Source organism: Protopterus annectens, chromosome 15.part0 (assembly GCF_019279795.1).
Source record: "Protopterus annectens isolate FY-2018-M chromosome 15.part0, PAN1.0, whole genome shotgun sequence".
Classification (NCBI taxonomy): Eukaryota; Metazoa; Chordata; order Ceratodontiformes; family Protopteridae; genus Protopterus; species Protopterus annectens.
Genome location: NC_056749.1, coordinates 236,501,087 through 236,525,457, shown reverse-complemented (window position 1 = coordinate 236,525,457; position 24,371 = coordinate 236,501,087).

The window sequence follows — 24,371 nt, the reverse complement described above, 5'->3', positions numbered from 1 at the left end:
TTCCAGCTTATCAGTGGTAGTGGTAAGCATTAGATAGCCTATCTACCACAAGAGGAGTGGTTTCTGACTCTGAAATTGTTGTTTATTGGCAGTTTGGGCACTTTTTCTATCCTTTTCAACTTTCTGGTTTAAAAGCGGTAGACAATTACCAGTGCCAGAATGTCTGCTCTTTAATTTTTCCCTTAGATCTTGCTAGTTTGCTTCTCTCTCGCACTTTAATTAGCTTATTCAACTAGCACTTCATCAGGCTTTTTGTAACAATTTTTGTAGCACACAAGTGCTATCAGCACTAGGCATCTTATAAGGAAACAGCTCCAGTACTTAGTAATGATGACCATCCCCCCTGGTATGCCTAAAGGTCAGTTCCCTGAGCTTTCTCCTATTAACCTGGTGAACTTCGGTATTCTGAGGCAGTGTAGCAACTGCCTCATGTACACACACAACCCTCTCCTCTTACCTCCAACACACACACTTGTGAGAGATGCACTTATATCTCCAAATTGGAAGCCATGCACTCTCCAGCCAAGACCGGAATATCTGGTCAAGAGGAGAAAGTCAACACCTGCAACAAACCACATGGGACACACAGCCCTCCAGAATACCCACCATCACAGCCTTAACATAAAAACAGAAACCACACATCCACCTTCACGGAGGCTCTCAATAGAAATCTACCCAAATGGCAGAGAATATAAGGCAGAAACACACTCCACCACCACAACACAGCACAAACCACAAGACGCACAGCTCCTCTACACAGTGTGGCCCTCAACCTAAGCCCCTAAGGCAAAACAGCTAGCCCAATACAATAATCATAGGTGATTCAATAGTGTGGCACACTGCTGTCCTGCTCACTAGGTTGAATAAGGAAAAGGTAACAATCAGCTGTCTATCAGGTTCCGGAATCCGACACATAACACACGCGCTCAGGTCACTCCACAACAAATACAAGTAGTACACCTCTCTGGACTACATGAAGAGAGACATGGTGGAGCTCTTGGATTATGTGGGCTAGGCAGATATGACCCTAGCTCTGAGCAGCGTCCTACCATCGACCAGAATACATACATACAAATGTTTCAAGCACGGGCATTAAAGCCATTCTAGCTTGCCAATCTACCAAAACACTTGTTCCCATAATAAATGTCCAGACTTTTCTTAAAAATATCTAAACTAGTACTTGCTTTAATGTAATTTGGTAGTCTGTTCCAAGCATCAGCTACTCTGTCAGAAAACCAGTTAGTACACTTCTCATTCCTATAGAATCTTCTACATAGGTTATCGGACGATTCTCTAGTACTTTTTGATAACCCCAAACATTCCCAGAGGTAGTTGTCCCTAAATGCCTTGTATACCTGAATAAGATCTCCTTGTAAATATCTGTAAGAGACCGTGTACAAGTCCAGATATCTTAGTCATTCATAATAACTTAGATTTTCACATCCATGGATGCCCTTAGTATATTTCCGCTGTACTCTTTCCAGTTTATTCATGCTTGTTTTCCTATAGGGTTTCCATATTGTTATGCCATACTCAAGTTTGGGTCTAATGTAACTAATAAACAATAACTTCATTATGTTTGATTTCCTAGACTTTATAAATCTTTTTATACAACCTATAGTTCTATAACTATCATTAGCCAATTGGTTGATATAAGAAAAACTCATAGCTGAATCCACCCATATACCCAGGTCCTTAAATAAGTCTACAGTTTCAATCACTGTGTGCTGTATTAAATATTCACCTTTCAGTTTGTCTCCCAAATCTCATATGCTTAGTTTTTGATGTATTTCTCAACATATTATTCTCCTGTACCCAAATGGTCAATTTAGTCAGATTATTTTGCAGACATGCCTTATCCTGTAACACTTGTAATCAGTTTACCCAATTTCAGGTAGTCAGCCGCAGTGCAAACAGAAAATGATTGACTTCAACAATTGGCTAAGTTTCTGGTGTCATTCTAAGGGGATCCAGTGTCCGTCTGCTTGGGATGACCTGATTGACAGACCTTGATGCTTTGCAAGAGATGGCTTGCATCTGTCACCCCTGGGTTTTCGGGTACTGGCTAAGGCTCTTGCCACCCCTATTGTGCCTTTTTAGGTGGTATTCCAAAGACCAAGTTAACACTGTAACAGCTATAAATACAATCTGAGGGTCATGCTGCTCAATGCTAGAAGTCTAAATCTCAAGATAACTTGCTCAAAGCACTCCTCAAAATGGAGAACATCGATATTTGATGTTCTTCATGTTTCACTGTTGCAGTCATTACATTTGGGTAATCTGCTGGCAGGTTGCCCTCAGTCGGCCTGATTAACAAAGTCTTGGGTCCTGCGTCAGTTGCTGTCCCTTCATCCATGACGTCAGGTTGCCGGGTATAAAACATGCAGCAGACGCCATTACATCAGTCTTTCTTGCTGCACGGTGCCCGAAGCAGAAGCAGGCCGACTCTTGAAATTTTCGTTTTTCGAGTTTCAGAACCGAAGTCTTCAACTAAAAGCTAAGTAACCCATTGAGGAAATTTTTCTTGCTCCTTACCGATGTCAGTAAAAGTTAATAATTGCATTACTTGTGGGAAGCAAATACCTCATTGTGCTAAATTTAGTCAACGCACGATTAAACGTCAGTATATTTTTGCTTCTAAATATTTTGGCTCAAGATTTAATTATCCATAAATGTCGTCAGTTAGCAATCCGACTACCAGAATACCTAAAAAAATGCAAAGAAAAAGACAGACTGTTGAGGTCCAAAACTGATTACGCTTCTCCTAAGCCAGTCGCCAGGTTGCCTGTACTTAGTGAAGCGTTTTCGCAGCCCCTGATACCCGCTATGTCTGATTTGCAGGCCTCTACTGAGACCCATTCAGAGTCCTATATGCCGTGAGATGTTTCAATTATGGAACCCATGGATGTCCTTTACCTTAGATGGGTCTGGAGCCGCTGTGCAGGCACCGGCTTCTGAGGGTGTTTTCAGGCCTACAGATTTCTGTATTAGACTGACACCATCTTCAAAACTAAGGCCAAAATCTAAATCTATGTCTAAAAAACTGACACCTGGGCCGCATGTGCAGGCCCCTACACCTAAAAAACAAATGATCAAAATGGCTGAAAATTTAATTACTCTGATCGGGGTAGCCAACCCCCTTCTCCTAAGAGGCCTAGGCAAGACATTGATTATGAATCTTCTGAACAGGATTCTACTTCTTCTGACTCTTCTAATGAACAGGATTTGTATATTCCTACTTAAGAGGACTCTGATGCAGAAGATTCTATTCCTTCTGCTTCTCCCCCGAGGATTTTTCTTTTGGGGAAACTTTACCTTAAGGGAACATTTCCACTGGGAAAATCAGGATTTCTCTGAATCTAAAAAGAGACTTGGGGATTTTCTTCTTCTTCCTCAGCATAGGCCTTTGGTTATACCTCCTGTTCTAGACATTGCTGATGATGTTTTTTTCAGAATCTAGTATGATTTCCTGATTCTCTGCCGCTGGGTCCTTGTAAGCCAGACAGATACTACAGGGTTCCTGACTCCCACAAATTCCTTTTCAAATCCAATTGCTGATCCTGAAACCATTTATCAGGGTCCCAAGGGCATTAAGGCCTCTACTGCTAAAATCCTACCCCTTCTGATAGAGATTCCAGGGTGCTAGATAGATGGGGTAGGAAGGTTTACACGTCTGCAACCTTGGTAATCAGGGCTTTAAACTGTCAATTTCATATGCTTAAATATCAACAGCATATCATGGGACTACTTAAACAGAAAATGATGTTAATCTCTGACTGTGTGGAAAATTAAAGATTTGCAGGATTTATTACATTCAGCTGAACAAGTTGGAAAACATACTTTGCAATTTGGTTTTGATTCCTTGGAGGCCTCTTGCAGGGCTGCTGTAACTGGATCTGTGCTAAGAAGGCATGCTTGGCTAAGAGAGCAAACTCTGCTTGACCATGTTAAAGCAAAATTGTTGGATGCTCCTTTTCAACAGGACTGTCTCTTTGGTAATAAGGCTGAAGAAGTGTTAAAAAAGATGGTAGATGAAGCTAAATCTATGCAAACTGTGAAAGATTTCTTACAAGTGCAACCTCCCAGATTTAGTAGGCACTGACCTACTAAGAACTGGTCCTTTCCAGTCCCCTCAAGAGCCACTCAAGTCAAATCAAGACATTCCAAAGGCTCCAGGTTTCAGTCACAAGGAACTTTTAGAACAAAACAATGGGGTGCCTCCACCTCCAAATCTAGAAACAACAAGGCACTTCCCTATGATAAATAGTCTCAATGACTTCCTTCTACAATCACCAAGCACTTACCTTTTAGCCGCCCCTTTGGGGGGAAAACTGGCACTTCATGCACAAAACTGGCAACTTATTACCCAGAAGAAATGGGTTTTAAATGTAGTATCCCAGGGATACAGGTTTCATTTCCACACGTTGCCAATCCAAAAAGGATGGCCAAATCTGCCCCCAAATCAGTGGGCAGAGGCCCAGAAACAAGTTCTGTCCCTCATGAACATGGGGGACTATTCAACCAGTACCAGAAGAGGAAAAGGGACAAGGTTTCTATTCAAGGCTTTTCCTGGTATCCAGAAAAGACAAATCATGGCGTCCAATTCTGGACTTATCCACTCTAAACACATTTCTGGACATTCCGAAATTCAAGATGCTGACTCTTCAAAAGTTACTACCTATGCTAGGCAAAGATACATGGTTGGTAACTCTAGACTTGAAAGAGGCTTACCTTCACATCTCAATCAGGGAATCTTGCAAAAGATACCTCTGCTTCAAAGCAGGCTACTTGCATTACCAGTTCTCTGCACTGCCTTTTGGCTTATCTGCTGTGCCCAGGGTCTTCACAAAGTGCCTGGCTCCAGCAATTGCATTTTTCAGGCAAATAAATATTCAGATATATCCATACCTGGATGATTGTCTAATTCAGGCAGAAAACAAGGACATTCTTCTAAAGCATCTGGCGTTTATAAAAAGGTTCTAACTTTTCTAAGGTACACCATACACAAAAAGAAATCACAACTGGTACCCTCTCAAAAAATTACATTCCTGGGTGCAAGCTTGAATACAACTGCCCAGATGACTTGCCTTATGCCAGAAAAGCAAATTCAATTGGTGACTTACTTCAAACAGGTGGCCACAAATCCCTGCTATCTGCAAGACAAATTCTGCAAGCCTTTGGGTTCATGGTCTCCTGCATTCTTCTAATTCCATATGCAAGACTGCATATGAGGAAACTTCAGTGGTACTTAAAATGTTTATGGAGTCAACATTGTCACAGCCTGGAAACAATAATTCCTATCATACCTTGCCTGCAACTAGAGTTCCTATGGTGGGCAGAGGCCTGCCACCAAAACAAGGGACTGCCATTCACTCCACCCCCTGCCACCCAAACCCTAACTACAGATGCATCAGACTATGCTTGGGGGGCACATCTGGCAGGAAAGTGCATTCAGGGCAAATGGAGCCCAAATCAAATGCACCTACATATCAATCAGAGAGAGATGCTATCTGTACAAAATGCACTGACAGCCTTCAAGGACTTCAAGGACTACCTTCATCCAGAACAACTAATGATAAAGACAGACACCACCACAGTAATGTGGTACATAAGCAGGGGGGTATACTTTCCTACCCCCTTCGCAGACTAGCCATGACATTGTGGAACACTGCCTTGACCTACCAAATACAACTACAAGCTCAATTACTGCCAGGAAAGCTAAATACTTCTGCAGATGAACTAAGCAGAAATCTTATGGACCCACACAAATGAAAACTGGAACCACAAGTTTTCAACATGTTGACATGCAAATGGGGGAACCCAGACATAGTTCTGGGGTGAGGCAAAAAGATCCATCAGTTGGACAAACTCTACACAAGAATTCATCACAAAAAAGCTTGGAAAGTGGATGCTCTATCATTCAGCTGGAAAAACCTATCAGTCTATGCTTTTCCCCCTCTGCCTCTGCTCTCCAAAGTTCTACTAAAAGTCCGACAGGACAAACCAAAAATGATTCTAATTGCTCCAGACTGGCCACGCCAACACTGGTACTCACTCCTGCGCAATGCTTCACACCTTCCTCTGTGGCACCTGCCTCAGACGCCTTGCCTACTGTCTCAGCAGAACTACCAAATTCTGCACACTCGGCTCCAAACTTTGAATCTTGCAGCGTGGCTAATCAGCTAGTTTCACCCTTGCCATCTCTCAGCAAACCTGCGATGGATGTCATTTTGGAGGCTAGAACGCCTAGTAATAGAAAATCTTATGCTGACAAATGGAAAGGATTCTGTGCCTGGAACCAATCACTAGGAATAAGCACAGCAATGCCCAATATTCCTCAGATTCTGCAATACTTTAACTGAGATGCTTCACAAGGGCCTATATTTCTCTTCCATAAAAATACATTCCTCTGCCATTTCAGCTCATTACAACACAAAACCTCTCCTCTTCTCTCATCCTCTGCTAAAGCAGTATCTCAGAGGGGCCAAAAATTTAAGAGCTCCCAGGAGAGCACCAATTCCTAAATGGGGCCTCAATTTTGTTGTGGAAAAACTCACTCTCCCTCCTTTTGAGCCAGCTGCTACTGCAGACCTAAAATTTCTCTCCTGGAAAACAGCTTTCCTTTTAGCAGTCACTTCAGCTAGAAGGATTTCAGAATTACAGGGTCTTATGGCAGTGGAGCCTTTCATTATTTTTCATCCGGACAGGGTGGCCCTCAGGACCAATCCATCTTTCATGCCTAAGGTTGTATCCAGTGTGGCTCTTAATCAGACCATTCATCTGCCAACTTTCTTTCCCAATCCACAGAACAAGGGTGAGCGGATTCCGCATTCATTGGATGTACACAGACAACTTAGATTCTACTTAAACAGGTCAAAATCTTTAAGAAAATCTGAACTACTGGTGGCATTTGCTGCAGGGGCAGAGGGAAAGGCCATTTCAAAGCAGACTATTTCCAAATGGATAAGCCATTGTATTCATTTCTGCTATATGCATCATAGTAAACCTATTCTCAAGGGGATCAGATCTCATTCCACCAGGGCTGCATCGACTTCTGCACATTTCCTCAGAGGGGTTCCTACCAGAGACATTCTAGAAGCTGCTACCTGGAGCTCAGTTCATACATTCACCAAACATTACCATTTACCTGTCTTCTCTAAATCCAGAGCTGGCTTTGCCACTGCTGTCCTGCAGGGCTTTATAGCTGCTCCTAATGCTGTATAAATCCATCTTCCCAACCATAGCTTTGGAATTCTACCCAAATGTAATGACTGCAACAGTGAAACACGAAGAACATAGTACAGTTGTACACTTACCATAAATGTAGATGTTCGAGTGTATCCACTGTTGCAGTCCTGATTATCCACCCTCCAGCCCCCTGCTTTTTTCTTACTATACCTCTCCTTTCTTTTACTATGCTTAAAAGCCTTTTTGGTGTATTTGCTTATATATATATATATATATATATATATATAAGCAAATATATATATATATATATATTTCTGTTCCCCATTTGAGGGGCACCTGACATCTGGGGCAAGAAAAACTGATGTAATGGTGTCTGCTGCATGTTTTATATCCCTGATGACCTGACGTCATGGATGAAGGGACAGCAACTGATGCAGGACCCAAAACTTTGTTAATCAGGCCGACTGAGGGCAACCTGCCAGCAGATTACCCAGATGTAATGCCTGCAACAGTGAATACACTTGAACATCTACATTTATGGTAAGTGTACACAACTGTACTTTCTGTAATGGAGACCTCGTTTAAAGCAGCAGAAAGCACCTTTGCGCTACCACTCATTCCACATCTTTTGGCCCCAGAACATGGTCTGAAGCTCCAAAGGCGGTGGTGTCTCCATATTCATAAAGGATATGCACACCTCCAGACTGGTAGCCTAGCATAATGCATCTGAGATACTCCAGGTACAACTAACACTGGGTAAGATGGCGATTCAGGTTGTAGCCTGCTATAGGTCCCCAACCATGTCCCAAGACTCTTACTCCACATTCCTAAGCACCCTGGAAACTATTAAGATCCATCACAACACTTTCATACTAGGTGACTTCAACTACTCCTCTATCAACTGGGAAAACTACTCATGCACCATGCACTGGCCCAACACTTCCTGGAATTCATCATTTCCAGTGCCCTAGATCAGCTCATTCTTACCCCCACTAGAGGAAGCAACATCCTTGACCTGGTTATTACTAACATAGGCAACCATTGCTCTAAACCAGTAGTCAATTCCTCCGTGGTTAGAGCCGACCACAAACTAATCACCATGGACATCCACATCTCACCCATGCACACCCCCGCAAAGGTATCCACTATGAAAAACTTCTCCAAAGCTGCCTTTGGACTCCTAAAAACAGAGGTGACTAACTTCACGGCACCCATGTCAATGGAATATAAATGCATGACTGCCGATTCATGCACCAATGCACTGTACGGACATGTACATAAATGCATGAATGAGCCATAACCTACAGAACCAGGATGCTCTCCTCCAAAAAAAAGAAGCCAATCTGGTGTTCCCCTACCATTAATAAACTCTACAACAGAAGGAAGAAACTGTTGCAGAAAAAGGTGAAGTCCCAAGACTGGAAAAATTCCCTTATTAGCCTCAACAAAAAGTTGAGATCTCTCATTAAAACCTCCAAAGCCAGCTATGAAGGCAGAATTGTGGCAACACTAAAAACATCCACAAAGCCTTCTATAGTTATATCAAGAATCTCCATGGCAATACCCAGATTTACTCTGAGTTACTGCACAATGATACCTCCTATACTGAGCCAACAGATATTGTCAACATACTGGCTGAGAGATTCTGTGCCAACTTTACTCCTCTCCCCCCTAAAGGACCAATCTCAATACCAAAAGAATGCCAGAAACCAAGCATTACTGCAGCACAGGTTAAAGCTGCATTGTCCAAGGCCAAAATTACAGCTTTCATGAGACCTGACAATATCCCTTGTTGTGTTCTACATGAATTACAAAGTGAACTGGCACCAGATCAGTTTGCCCTGTTCACTCACAGCCTCACCTCAGGCTTTGTCCCTTCTGAATGGCATACTGCTACAGTCATCACACTCCATAAAGGAGGAGTGACTACAGACCCTGGAATTTATTGCCCCATTAGCCTGATGAGTCTGATATGTAATGCTATGGAGCGCATCATCATGGACCTAATTAACAAGAATATAGGAAATCTCCAAATTCTATATCCCATGCAATTTGGTTTTGTGAAAGCTAGATCATGCCTACTCAACCTGGTTGACTTCTTTGAGTCAGTCACCAAAGCTGTGGATGAGGGTAAGGCAGTTCATACAGCCTACTTAGATCTGGCCAAGGCCTTTGATACCATTCCTCACTCAGGAATTATTGACAAACTCACCGAAATAGGCATCAACCCCTATATAGTTAGGTGGGTTGCAAAATGGCTCACAGATAGAACCCATAGTGTGAAAGTAGCAGACTCCAAGTCAGACTGCCGACCAGTCATGAGTGGAGTCCCACAGACAGCTGTCCTGGGTCCTCTTCTGTTTGGCATCTACTTCTCAGAAGTCGAGGCCAACACCGAGGGACTCTGGCTAACCAAGTTTACAGATGACTGCAAGCTGGGAGACATTATTAACTCCCCAAGTGATGCAGACATTCTACAGAAAGGCCTCACTGAGACCAATGACTGCTGTCGAGACCATGGCCTTAAGCTTAGTGCCAAAAAATGCACTTCATCTCCTTTGGGAAAAACTCCATTCCCACTAATTACCACATCGATGGGAGCCCACTGAACACTGAAGATGTTATAAGAAATCTGGGGACACAGGTTAACAGCACCCTCTCCTTCGACCACCACATTGCCAGTGTGGTCAGAAAGTCCTATGTGGCGCATTTCATTATCAAGGGTTTTGCATCCAGGAAGATATCTACTCATCCCTCATTAGACCAATCATAGAGTATAATGCCCCATTTGGCATGTACCTCACTAGACACCTGCAACAGCTGGACAAGGCACAAAAGTACCTCTTAGAGGATCCTAGGCCTTAAACACATGTCCTACATGGACAGACTAAAAAAAAAACTCCAGCTATTCTCTGTCTCATATCATCTACTAAGAGGCAATCTCTGCTTGACTTACAAAGCCATGTCTGACCCAGCTCCGTTAGAAATGCTCCATCTAAAGAAATCCCAATCCCTCCATACCACACACTCCAGAGACCTCAACCCTCATTACCACGATCAACAGAACATGCTTGAGGGACTGGTTCATAACCCAGAGACTGCCCATGCTCTGGTATAGACTTCCCATACATATAAAGCAGAGCACCTCACTGGCCCTCTTCAAGAGAAATCTTGATGAGTGGATGGGAAATAGAAGGTCCCCCCTAGGCATCACTCCAGTGGCTCTACTTGATAGAGGCACTGGGAACTAACATCGGGTGACAATGCCAGGGCACTTCTATGGGCTAGGCTTGTAAAGGCTCCAGGGTCATTAGCCTAGTACACACCTATGAACCTATGAATTGTATTCTTCAGGAGAAAGAAAAACACACCAAATGCCAACATTCCTGCTTTCATTTCTGAGACTACAAAGTCCTCAATGGTCAGTCACATTGCATAAAGTTAAGATGCATACTGCAGCCATCCTTCAGCAATGTATCACAATGTGTTAACAGTGGGAAACTGAATGAACAACACCAGTTTAGTGTTGACAAACACTAAGTTTATTTCAAGAATGCTACCATCAAACTACAACAAATCAACATTCTAATGGCAAAAAAACACAGAACCCATTAAGCAGTGCTGCATGTTAATGTATTCTTCCTCCAAGAACTACTTTTCAGGAGATACAATTTATGTTTTGATGATACATATCTTTATACAGAGGCACTCATTTGTCAATATGGCCCAAAGATGTTCAGCAAGATATAGAATATGTAAAGAGCAAGCAAAATGCATTTCCACGGCTGATAAAAGATGAAATTCCAAATCCAATGTAGTCAAAAAGTTTAATAAAAAAAAAAGAGGAGCGCTTTCACAATTTAAACAATTGCTTCTTCAGATCACAAAAAGACCAAAAAACCACAGGATTAAATACTCCATCAATTAACAATAAACAATAATGTAGAAAATGTTATGTTTGCAAGACCAACAGACGTCTCCGTGAACAGATAAGAGACCATTTATATTGTATTAGTAAAAGATTAGAGTACAGTGCACTTGCTAAACATGTAGCACAGGAAGGGGACCAGCATAAATTTGCCTTTCAGATATTGGAGGTCACCAGGACTGATATGAGACTGGGTGATATAATACTGAACGCAATGAAACTAGATGGATTCTTAGACTCAGAGCGCATAAAGGCTCCAGTCTAAATGATGTAGTCCCCCTGAAACCAGAATTAAAGAACGGGGGAATTATACTACATCAGCTAATAACCTATAAATATATCTAGATTTACAGGTCATTCAGCGTATAGTTAGATTTTTTAATAGTTTTTATGTATCTTGATCATACATGTTTCTTATGAAGGATGTTTTTTTACTGTAGATGTCTTTTTAAATAGCTCTCTTCCAGAGCACATTTACTACTTTTTTACATATCACATGACTAATTATTGTTGATTGAAGTATTTAAACCTGTGGATTTTTGGTCTTTTTGTGATCTGAAGAAGCAATTGTTTAATTTTTTTATTAAACTTTTTGAATACATTGGATTTGGAATTTCATCTTTTAATCAGCCTTGGAACTGCACTTTGCTTGTTCTTTACCTTTTGACAGTTTTGGTTTTGTGCAGCTTACCTTTGTGAGGTATTTTATATTTTCAAGATATAGAATATAATGACAAAAATGCTTGCGTATTTGTATCTTGAGACAGAGTCACCCTGGATAATAAATTAAAATTTGACCTAAGCCAAAAGGCTACAGCCAAGAAACTTACCTTCTACCTAGTTTACTCGATCCTGCCCCAATTGCACTAACCTTCATGCCACTCAACAGCAAAGACTGGCGCAAAGCTATAACAAAATAGCAAGATTTACCCGAGTCTCCCTGTCAAAACTCACCATTACATTGCTCAACATAAAAACAATTGGATGGAATTTCTCACCTATTTTCAACACTTGCAGCTAAAGGTAACGCGCTGTATTCTGCATCAACCATCCAAATGCCCTTCCCTTATCTTACTGATGAAGTGGTACTCTCCCACCAAGACAAAGACCCAGAATGTTCATGGTGAAGCCTTGTACTCATAATACAAGTCCAAACTCTGGAACAAGATGCGATCTGCCCTCAGGCAAACTCAAATTTAAAAAACAGTTTCAAACAAGTCTCCATGTTCATCCCCTTACCTCTGAAGTCTGCTCCTTTTCTTCCTCCCCTGGTTAGTCAGTCATCCCCCGACATATACTTTTCCTTCTCTCAAACCATAGAGTTTCTCCTCTCATTAGCAACCCTAGAGTTTTGCTGTTTTCATAACTGATACCATTCCTCACTCAGGAATTATTAGCCAATTTTCTATAAAGCAGGTAATGTATGGGTTTACATGTGATGCTCAATCCCTTAACATTTTCTTTACTGTAACCTTAATCATGCAGATTACTAAATATATTTTTGGAGCTTTTCTCCTTGGGCCTCAACTGACAAGGGATCTTGCATGACCCATTTGCACCTCCCCAGAAAACAAATACATACATAAAAAAACATACATACATATATATAAGTGAGTGCTATCACTGGTAAGTAATGCCTTTCCGCTTTTCCTGGTTACGGGTCACCACAGTGGAACCCCAGTCCGCTAATGATTGGCAGTGGATTTTTATGGTGCTGAGTTGCCAGCCTGACGCCCAACCTTCAAAGAAGGCATACCCATTCACACAAGCATCTACCTGCAGGTCTTTAAATGTCACTCAGCCGTGGGGAGGACATGCAGACTCCACACAGAAGGTGCTCCAGCCAAGAATCAAACAGGAGAACCTCTTGCTGTGAGGCGACAACGCAAACCGCTGCACCACCCTGGCCTATCACTGGTACAGTACATCTTTATTTACAAAGGTGACCTGGGAGCAGCACAACTTGCAAAAAAGCAAAGCTGAGAGAATAATTTTATTTATATTTTATTACTTTTAATTAAATTCATTTATGAATGGATTGAGACCTGTTTACAGAAAAGGCCCAGAAGAAAAGCTCTACCTCAAGTCCAAAGGCAACTAAACAGTGAATTAATAACTTGTATTGCATAAAAGGAGCAATCACCATGACAAATATCTGATAATTTGTAGATTAAAAAGCAGGTAATTCATGTATAAAGCAGACATTCTATTTAATTTACATTAGGGTAAAGTTTTGCAGACTTGGGGTGCAACATTACATGACCTCTGCAGAACTCGGTCCAGCAGCAACAGATTATAAAATACTTGTGACAGCTGAGAGAAAGTGCATTTTAGAATGGTTAAAAAGAGAGAAAGCAAAAATCTTATTAAAGTAGGTTTTCTGGTGCTGCCTGTTAGTTTTATAGATCTGGTTAGAAGACCGAGACCCAAATGCATTTGAAAATGCAGAAGTTTATATAGCAACTTGTAAATGTATTGCCTTTACACAGGCAGGCTGCAAAACATATTGATGAAATAAAAGGGAAAATTAAGACTGTCTGTCTTCCAAAGGAATAGATTAACACATCCAGAAACAGTGTTTCTGTTTGCTAGTAAAGGGCAAGTCGAAATAAGTTCAGAAAGTTTGAGTTCTGAACATCTTATGCAGACAGTGGGGATCTTCCTCGATTACTGATGCAAAGTATTTTTATAACCATGGACTGATCAGTATGTCATATATTGTGATTAGATAATGTGATTACAACACTTGGACAGAAAATGTACATTGAATAGGTTAGTCATGCTACCAGCAGTATATAATTTTATAGTCCAACAACAAATCTGAACAGCAACTCTGATAACAAACGTTGACCGAGACGCACAGTCTCCAACACATAAAGTAAAAACACAGGTTTATTGTGTTGCAAATGAAGCAACCAAACAGTGGAATACAAAAATAATGGTCCACCACCCCAACCTGTACCCAGTTGTGCTATAGCACAGTGACTTTTACTTGCACCTCCTTCGCTCCTTTCGTCAGTTCGGCTCAATCCTTTTGTTTCTCCATTGAGTGTTGACCGCTTGTCACTGCAAGCGTTGGATGTTTCACACAATAAAGAACATCCTTTCTGTTCAGGTCTCCCATAGAGGTGCTATAGCACAACTCGGTGTAGGTTGTGGTGGTGGACCATTAGTTTTGTATTTCACTGTTTGGTTGCTTCATTTGCAACACAATAAATATGTGTTTTTACTTTTTTACGTGTTGGAGACTGTGTGTTTTGGTCAACATTTGTTATCCAAGTTGCTGTTTGGATTTGTTGTTGGACTATAAATTTTGTTTGTTTATGGCCACTGATGCTGTTTCCAACACCTTTGAGCAGTCAGATGAGCAGAATGCCGTTGCACTTGGTAACTGGTCTGATGTCAGCAACTTGACTTTAATTTTAACTGCCTTAAACAAAAGGGTTGATGAGCTGACAGCTCGTTTTAATGCTTTACCCAAAAACCTCTATGGGAGACCTGAACAATGTGTTTAGGAACTGTAGTAGGTTGTTTTTATTGTGTGTGAAACAAATTAATATTTATTGATCTGCATTTATTCGTCATATATTGTAATCATTTGGACCCTCATGGGTTAATAATAGTTCACTAATTGGCCAACCAATGGAATGTTTTTCAACACTATTTAAATGATGTAAGTATGGTAAAGCAGATGATTCTGATGAAGTCTCCGCCTTAGGAGATGAAAGCGCTAAATCTGTTTTTATTTTTATTTTCCTTGTGTATGTAACTTGGTTATCGCTTGTTGGAGTATACACGTTTGATAAGGAGGACGGCCTTCATTGGTATCTTACAGCATTTTTTCTTCAAGGTGGTTGATGGTGACTGCATTTGTGATTACTGATTAAAGAACTTATCCACAAATCTGGAAGTGTGTGGGATGGGGTCATCAAGGTAAGTTAGGTGTTTACATTTCATCATGGGATCTGTTAGCTGGATTAGGTTTATTTAGAGTAGTCTCTAAAGACAGATGGGTTTTATGGTAAGTCAGGTTTTACCTTCGGTGTGTTACTGAACAGTGGTCAGACTTCAGCAATGATGTGGTAACTGTAGGTGTTGAGCTTAGTGTGACAAATTTGTTGAGAACCAAGTCCAATATTTTGGAATCCTTATTTAAGACTCGAACAAGCTGGTCAAGACACCTAACATTAATGAAGTCCAGGAATCTTTGGAAATATTTATTGTGGTGATATAGGCTTCCCAGTTAACAGAGGGAAAGTTGAAGTCACCCAAGAGAATAAATGTTACTCTTAATAGGGAGGGATGTCAGTTTGTTGAGCTATACCTTATGGGCTGCAGGTGACAGGGAGGGTATACAGTTGTTGGTTATGATATGAGATGAAGCTCTATCTATCACGAAAAAGATATGGAGACGTTCAAGATGATTTTCATAGCTTAAGAGTCTGGAGATGAGATGGCTTCTTAGAAATACAGACATGATTCCTCCAATAACACTGCCATTTCCCATGTTAGGTTTGGAAAGAGTGCTAGGCACTGAAACCCTGCACTGTAGGGCTCTATCATTGTTCTGAAACCAAGTTTCAGTAAGTAGGAGGATATCTATATTATCAAGAGTTAAGAATGCCTGCAAAAAGTGCAACTTCTATTTTAAGTTGCTAGCACCAAGCAATGCCGCCTATATATTGTTTTGATTAGCTATGTAGGCAATTTGAGGAGACTGATTTTTGCCTTAAAAAAAATGGCAGTGTGGTGGAGAAAAAGGTCTTGGCGAATATATGGAAGCCATGAGGAAAGAAGTGCAGATCACTCCCAGCAAAGTAGGCAGGGTTGTTGATCATCAATTCCCAGCATACCTTCCAACCTGTAAGTGCAATAAATCTGGACAAAACCTAAAATAATGGAGGAAAAAGGCCCAAAATAGGGGCAGATTTTAAATATTGCACTTATAAATTTAAAATGTTGCTAGAATAACGAGGTTTATTTTAGCATTAATTTTTAAATGATATGAAGTCTAAAACTCAAATGCATGTTATTATTTAGTGACTTTAGTCTTCAGTGATTTGCCAGAAAACCACAAATTATACTTGCAACAAACCAAATATTTAAGACAAAAATGTCAACATTCTGTGAAAATCTAAGTAGTTGAGAGGTATGCCTGCCAAGCTGAGACATACTGGATCTCCTTAGAATGGCAACAATAGCTAGGCCAATAACTGAAGTTAGTTATCTTTTGTTTGTTCTTGGCAATGGTTGCATACTGTGCAATAATAGTTTCACATCAATTTCAGATGCATATTCTGAGAGCTCTGATATCTCCATCTTCATATGATCCAAGGAGGTCTGTTTCAAATCATTCATTCCCATGTGCACAATGACAATGTCATGTGTAGTTAGGGTGAAAGGACTTGAGGACTCTAGTCAGACTGCAGATCCTGCCACCTAAGAGGCAGCTAACCATCACTCTGTCTTTGCTCAGCCTGGTGAGTGGTGTGTCTGCATGTCTGCATATGGAGTCATCTATGACTAAGATGTTACCAGATGTCCTGTCTTGGCCTTGCTGCCTTAAGGGATTTGACCTGTCGGCCTATTGACTTCTTTTAGTAGCTGTATTTTCAGTAGTGTCAGTGCATGTTTTTTGCCTCTTAGCTTGAAGCTGAGTATCCTGTATACCAAATGTTCATCTAAGAATCCTTTGTGGTTTAGGCAGGGACTTTTTAAGTACCTCAGAGTAAATATCCGTTTGTCTAGGACACGGTAGGCATGGCTGTATGAAGTGGATGTCAGAAGTGACAAAATGCTGGTTAGTCTGTCAACTTTGAAGAAAGGTGGTCTTCCAAGGATAATAGAAACGTGCACCTCTGACATATGGAATCATTTATAGAAGCTGTCAGTAAGCATGAGACATCTCTTGCATTTTCCCACAATTATTATTACTTTCAGATGGCCAACAGCCAGTGAGGCAAACTTTGAGTCATGATATTTAGTGCCTAAAAGAAAAGGGTACTGATGTGTGATAGTATAGTGAATTTGTAGCTAGGCTCTATATACTAGAACACTAGGATGAGCAGATTTTAAACAAAATGCGGAAAAAGGCCTAAGATAAAAAAAGGTAACTCGAGATTTATTAGTCTAAGGGGAGGACATTCCCAGTTTGATCTGCTGGTATAAGCAGATGAGATGAGGCTGTCGAGTTTTCAGAGACTATTTATAGTAAGGGCAGTCAATTCAGGAGCAGCACTGGCTGGCAGAGTGTGCACTCTGTATTTTGAATCTATGGAATAATGTGGGAGGGTAACAGTTTTCAAATAGCTTACACAACTGATACTTTTGTGCTTATGGATAATAGCGATGAAAGAAGGGGTAGAAAACAGAGTCACGGCTTTTAAAGTCACAACAGGATCAGCGTGGGAGGATGGAGTAAAAATCAATAGTAGTGTAAGAAGCTAGAGATGAAATCAGACAATAAAACTTATGGCTCACAAAACCTCTCTGTCACCAAGGTAATGTACTACTGCTGAAGTCTAATTACTGACTGAACAAAACTGTTTTAGTTAAAAAAAAAAAAAAAAAAAAAAAAAAAAAATCACTTACAGTAAAATGCTGTAAAAGCAGTTCTGACTGAATATTTAAATGAAACAAGTACAATATGTTTTTTTTTTTTTACTTTCCTCTTGTAGACATACTCCTTTTGTTTAAAATGTCTCCACAGAAATATTATTATTCAGGGCCATTACATGGACAGCAGTAACCCTATACCTTGTGTTAAATAGAAATGAAGAACAAAGGGCAGGAAAAAGCAGTCCAATCAACAAACAGATATGAAACAAGACAGATGAAATCACAGACCAAAAACCTGCAACTCCCACGAGGCTTTGCTCTCACCAGGGCAATGTAATACAGCAAAGGCCTAAAAGCTTGCTGAGCAAACTGCTTTAGTTAAAGAACAAAATAAAGCACTTACACAAAAGTCCACAGAACCGTAACAAGTCAGAGATTAAATCTGACATGAAAACTTGTTGCAGCCCACAAATTAATATGATTTTAATTGAATATTATGTTTCATGTCAGCAGATTTTTATCAAGGCTTTTCAGATCTAGTTTTAAAATACTTTTTTATATCCATCATATCTTTGTTTCTGCATTTATAAGGTAAATGTAATTTTTTTTCATAAAGGTCGCAGTACATGCATCAGTTATTTCTGTCATTCTACAGCATTCACAAATGTTTGTTTAACAAAGTTGCATATCAATCCATTTTAAATATTTGATTAATCTGGTTAATTTTGAGAAAATATGTCTATTTAATAACAGATTAGACTTGATCAAGAATGAGGATTCAAAATTTCAGGCAAGGACTAGTGTCTATATTATACATATCTTTCACTTTAAAACACATTTGACAACAGCAAAACTCTAGTTTCTTTTAGAGAATTGTGTATCTGGGGTAATGTGTCCCACTTTTCAACCACACTCTCTGAAAACAAAGTAGCAGTTCTATAATTTCTACTCAGAATTTGCCTAATTGCAAAGGATCTTCACATTTTGTTTTTGCAATCCATAACATTTAAAGATGTATTCAGTCAGGACTTCTTTGTGTCCAGTATTTAATAATTTGTTCATAGGTTCTCAGGTATATACTACCATAACAACCACAAGGACCTTTTTAAGCCTAGTCATGCATCCCAAATCTCTGACAAGTTTTGGTACCTTTGGTAAGTGTAAGCAGGGGGCATGGGAGATGAAACATTTGCAGGCTGTCTGGATCCATTAGAGACACAGGTGCCAAACCAGGGGTACATTTGCTGTTCCCCATTCAATTGTCCAAGTTGCAACTGAATGGGGTTAAGGACGAACTCTGCTTCACATGGTTGGGGAGCATGTTTCAGAGAAGGGGTAGTCTCTGAGATTCATACTTGTCTCTCCACTAGGTCCTACTTATATCACAGGCAAGGTTTAAGTCTTTAGAACAGGTAATTCTGGTTTGCTATGCGGATATGCAGGAGCTCCATCAGGGTGGGATCTGACAATGCCTTGTATGCCAGGCACAGATCTCCCCTCAACAGCCTGTAGGAGACAGAATGCAGGTATAGGACTTTGAGATGGTCTGCATAGAACATTATTTATGCCCTCCATTCTGTTAGTGATGAACCCCTGTAGATGTTACAGTTGTCAGATATGCCTGGCTAGGTGCATACCAAAGGGGACAATTATACTCAATAATAAGTCTGATGAATGCTGAATACAGTGGAACAATGACCTCATTGGACCTAGAGGCCATCCCCTTGCTTATAAGTTGCACAAAATAGAATGATTTCCTCACTGTTGTAGACATGTGATGGTCAAAAGGATAGATTACTGTCTATATAGTCCCCAAGTAGTTCTATAACTCAGAGAAAAAAAATAGAAATATCTACCTTCTTTATAAATATTTTTGGGTTTTCTCCTGTTTGACAATCGTAACATTACTGTACAAGAACCATAAAATACTACTATAGTCAAGTAAGCTAAACAAGAGAACAGACCCAAGATAATGTCAGGTTTCCCAAACTAAAATCTCAATACAATGCATAGTGCCTGGTAATTAGAAATTAAGTATTTATTTATTGTTTTATTTAACATGCGTTAACCGGGAATGTCCAACTTGGAATGAAGCCAATTTTCAGCAGAGGCCCAGGGAGAACACTCCAGATGCATGTTTTTGTAACATCGGAGGAAACCCACACAAAAGCAGGGAGGACATGCAGACTCCGCATAGAAGGCACACCAGCTGAGAATCGAACCAGAAAACCTCTTGTTGTGAGGTGACAATGCTACCACTGCGACATCCAGTATCAGTATGCATTGAGTATTGGTTTCAGAGACAAAGTGTGATAAATTATAACACCAAGGTCTTTAAATTTAACTCTCTCAGGGCTTGACTTCAAACATAAAAAATGTATTTGCCTTTATTTTTTCAAAATTTATATATATATATATATATATATATATATATATATATATATATATTCATTCATATTTATTAATTGTTGTACTACATTTTATTGAATAAATTCAACAATTATAAATTGAAACTGTTCTTCATCTCTAAAGTTAGAAGTACCATCAGCATATTTAACACTCATTTATTCATTCTCTGATACTATTTTTAAACAAGAAACATCTTTATTTATCACTTATGATATATTTATACATTTATATAGATTAAAACAAACCATATTGACATACCTTTAGTTACAAACATTATACCTCACTTATAATCTATCCAGTCATTGTCAGTCAAATCCTGCCTTTTTTAAACCTCATTCCTCCTTTAAAACATTATTCTGCATGTATTGTTCCCATAATTCCCATTTTTTTCCTATATAATTTGCTCCTACCCTTTTCTAGAGAGCCCATTTCCAGTTGTTTTATCTTCACTATTTCTAGTACGGTTGGTTTACAATTCCTCATACTTCATCCTAATCAGGATTATGGGAAGCCAGGAGTAATCAATGGAAAAATGACAGAAAACTAGTCCTAGATGGTGCACTAACCCATGACAGGGTGCATGCACACTTGCTCATAGACCACATGCATACCTATGGACAATTTAGAGGATCAACAGTTCATCTTATAATCTAAGGGATGCAAGGAAAGCACAGCTCCCAACAAAATCCCATCAGGATACAAGGAGGACACGAAGACTTTGTTGAGAAAGTGCCACTCCCAGAAAACAAACCAGAGAACCAAATGCAGTGAGTCAGTTTTGCTGACATTTGCACCACTGGGCCAACCATTTCATGGGAGGTGAATTTGTCAACTGTGATGTCTCATATGCATGCATACCTCTCAACCATTTAGCCAAAGAAATATGGACAAAGCCAGGCATAATTGCATGGTCAAAGGTCCAAAAATAGGGACAGATTTTAAATATTTGTCTTATAAACTTAGAAAGTTGCTAGAATAACAGGGCTAGTGTTAATGTGCATTTTTCTGTAGGATATGAAGTCCGAAACTCAAATGTATGCCATTGTTTATTGATTTTTTTCCACAGATTATCCCAGTGATTTGACAGAAAACTACAATTTGTTTGAGGAACAGACCAAAATTGTGAGGCAAAAATCTGGACAGTTGAGAGGTGTGTATGCATGTATAAAACACATGCAGGCCTAAGATGGACCCCTCTAGTATGCCAGGTTTAGGTTAAACCAATATATATGATATACTGCAAATTCAGTGCACCATTCTATGTTTGTTAACCACAGTACCATCCACACAACTTATTCAGATAACTTAGTTTTATTACCTACTTAATACACAACTAGTGATCTGTGGAAATGAAAATGATGGAAATGCCTTTGTAAATTAGAGTAACTTGCAAGTTTCTCTCCACAGCATAGACCATAATATTATTATAGAAAGATAAATGGTATGTTAAAGTTGACCTTTTTTCTAGTAGGTGTGTTGAAAACTATTACTGTACTCTGGTTCACAAAATTCTTTATTAATATTCATCCAGGATAATTGTCTCTAAAGCCTGACCTGTATAGGTTAATATGCCCATAGTTTTCAGCAATGCCAATGTCTCCCTCATTTTTGCATACAGATTTGATATCTGTGGAAGAGGCCTTTTTGGTAAAATTAGTAGTTTTAGTCCTGCCATAAGCATGTTTTGTTTGATTAAAATATTTAGGTTCAATTGCACAGTGCTGATTCAAGTAATATTTGATTTTATGCCACCTGAGGTTGTGTACAAGAATAAAACCTTGACTGATAAGGTATGATTATCAGCTCCGATGGCTGACAAAGCTAGCAATGGAGGATGGGAATGTATATGAAAAAGAGAAACTCATAATGTCGCTAAATACATACATCACTCTGTACAGGAAACAGCACAGATGATTTTTTCTCCTTAAAATGACAGCTGTCATTAATATGAAGGCACAGCTCTTAAAAGTCCAGACATAGAGTAGATATACAAAGTCCAAGATTGCCATTTCTCAGACTACTACCTTTTGTCTTTGGTATGGCAATCTTGGAGTTGGTACATATAAGCTTGTAGTGTGTGAGGGTAGCTTGCCCCCTACAAAAAAAGAAGTTTAAAGGAGAAGAGCAATGTCTAATATTTACTATTCTGGATTTTATTTTATTTATTTATTTTACATTTGTTGACTGGGCTAGTCCAACTGGGTACATGTCCATTTTCAGTTGAGGCCCTGGGAGAAAAGCTCCACATTCTAGAACAAAGAACACAATAACATAAGTACATTACTAAGATTTAACAAATTTAACTAGTAAATACGTTTTAGCTTAAGAGTAAGGAAAAAGTATTCTAAGCTAACATATCATGTATGGATGTACATACAACCACAAATAGTAGACAAGTAAAATTGAGCACTATTTGAACTTTCAGATGGTTTTACAGACAATGGTGTTAGTAGAAAAGAATAGATAGTTTGTGTGAGTGAGAAGAAAAGGGTCAGGAGACAGAGGAGGAAGTTATTCTGGGTTTGCACAGGGGCATAGCCAGTGTGATTTAAGGTATGGTTTGAGCTTGGATTTAAATAGGGTATTAGAAGGTAGGGAGGGAGTTCCAGGTTTTACCCACTTTGTTAGAGAATAGAGAATCTCCAGCCAGGATGTTGGTTTTACATATCTTTACCATTATTTTGTTTGAAGAGCGCAGGGTTTTCAGGTTATTGTAGGGGGTGATTAGATTAGTTTAGTATTGGAGTAGATGTAGGATGAAACCGTATCTTATAGGCAATATTTAGCTGGTTTGATAGAATAAGATTTGGCAATTCTAACCACCCTAGTTGATTAAGATTGTTACAATGATGGGTTCTATAGGTAAAGCCAGTTGCAAATCTGGCAATATTATTGTAGGAGCTAACCAGCTTGTTCAGATTGCTTTTGCATAGTTTGGTGTAGATAGGGGAAGCATGTAGTAGGGTTGAGATGAGGTGGGTCCGGGCAATAGTGGTTCTTGCTAGTGGAGTAAGAAAGGGTTTGATGCTATAGAGGGAACCTAGTTTTTTGTTTACTGTTTTTATAGTTTTGTTAATATGTGGCTCAAAGGTGAGGTGGTTGTCAATTAGTACTCCTAGTAGTTTTGTAGTAGAGTCTGGAGATATGATTGTACCATTGCTAGATGTGATTGTGAAATGTAGTGGGGGGGGGGGGGGTTCTGCGGGTGGGAGTAAATAGTAGCATTTTTGTTTTTTTTGGATTCAGGATGAGACATCGTTGAAGGAGCCAATTCTCTATTGTGTTAAACATGTCTTGGGTTAGGGAATGCAGTTGTGAAAGTGAGGAGGCTGAGCATATTAGTGTAGAGTCATCTGCATATTGGATACAGGTGGCTTGAGGTAGTAAAGTGTGTAGGTCATTTAGTAAAAATAGAAAAGAGGACAGGTCCCGATATGGAGCCTTGAGGGATTCCAAGGGCAATTGGTAAGTGGGAAGACAAGTTGTTTTCCCATAGTACAGCCTCTTGCCTATTATTTAGATATGATTGGAACCATTGTATAGCAAGTGGATCCAGTGAGAAGTTGCCAAGTATGTTTATGAGTAGCTGGTGGTTGACCATGTCAAAGGCTTTTGACAGATCAATGAAGAGGGCTGAGGAAAGAGTGTTGCTATTACAGTTTTTATTAATGACATCGGTGAAGGATAGAGGAGCAGAAGAGGTACTGTGAAATGGTCTAAATCCATGTTGGCAGGTAGCTAATATGTTGTTAGCAAGGAGGTGGTTTAATAGTTGCTTATGAATGCACTTCTCCATGATTTTTGCCAGAGGGGGTAATATGGCTATAGGCCTATAGTTAGCAAAATCTTTGGAATTACCACCTTTATGCAGGGGGATGACATGTGAGATTTTCCAAATAGTTGGAATAGTTCCTTCAGAAATAGTTCTGTTAATGAGGATGGATATGGGGTAGGCTATAGCTTTGGCTGCTTTTTGCAGGTATTCTCCAGGTAATAGATCTGCAGAGAGGGTGGTGGGTTTAAGTTTTTTGATTAGGGTGCAGACAATGATGTAGGAAAGGGCTGGAATTGAAATATTGGGGGGGCTATTAGAGATAATATTAGAAGGAGATGCAGTGTCAGCGGATAGCTGATTGGCCAAAGATTGAATGGTGTCTGCGAAGAAAAAGTGTTAAAAGAATTGACAATTTGGTTGGGGCTAAGGAGATTGGAGCCTGAGGGGGTGGGTGTAATTGAGTGACCTGGGTGCAGGAGTTTGTTTATACCTGACCAGAATTGTTGAGGTTTG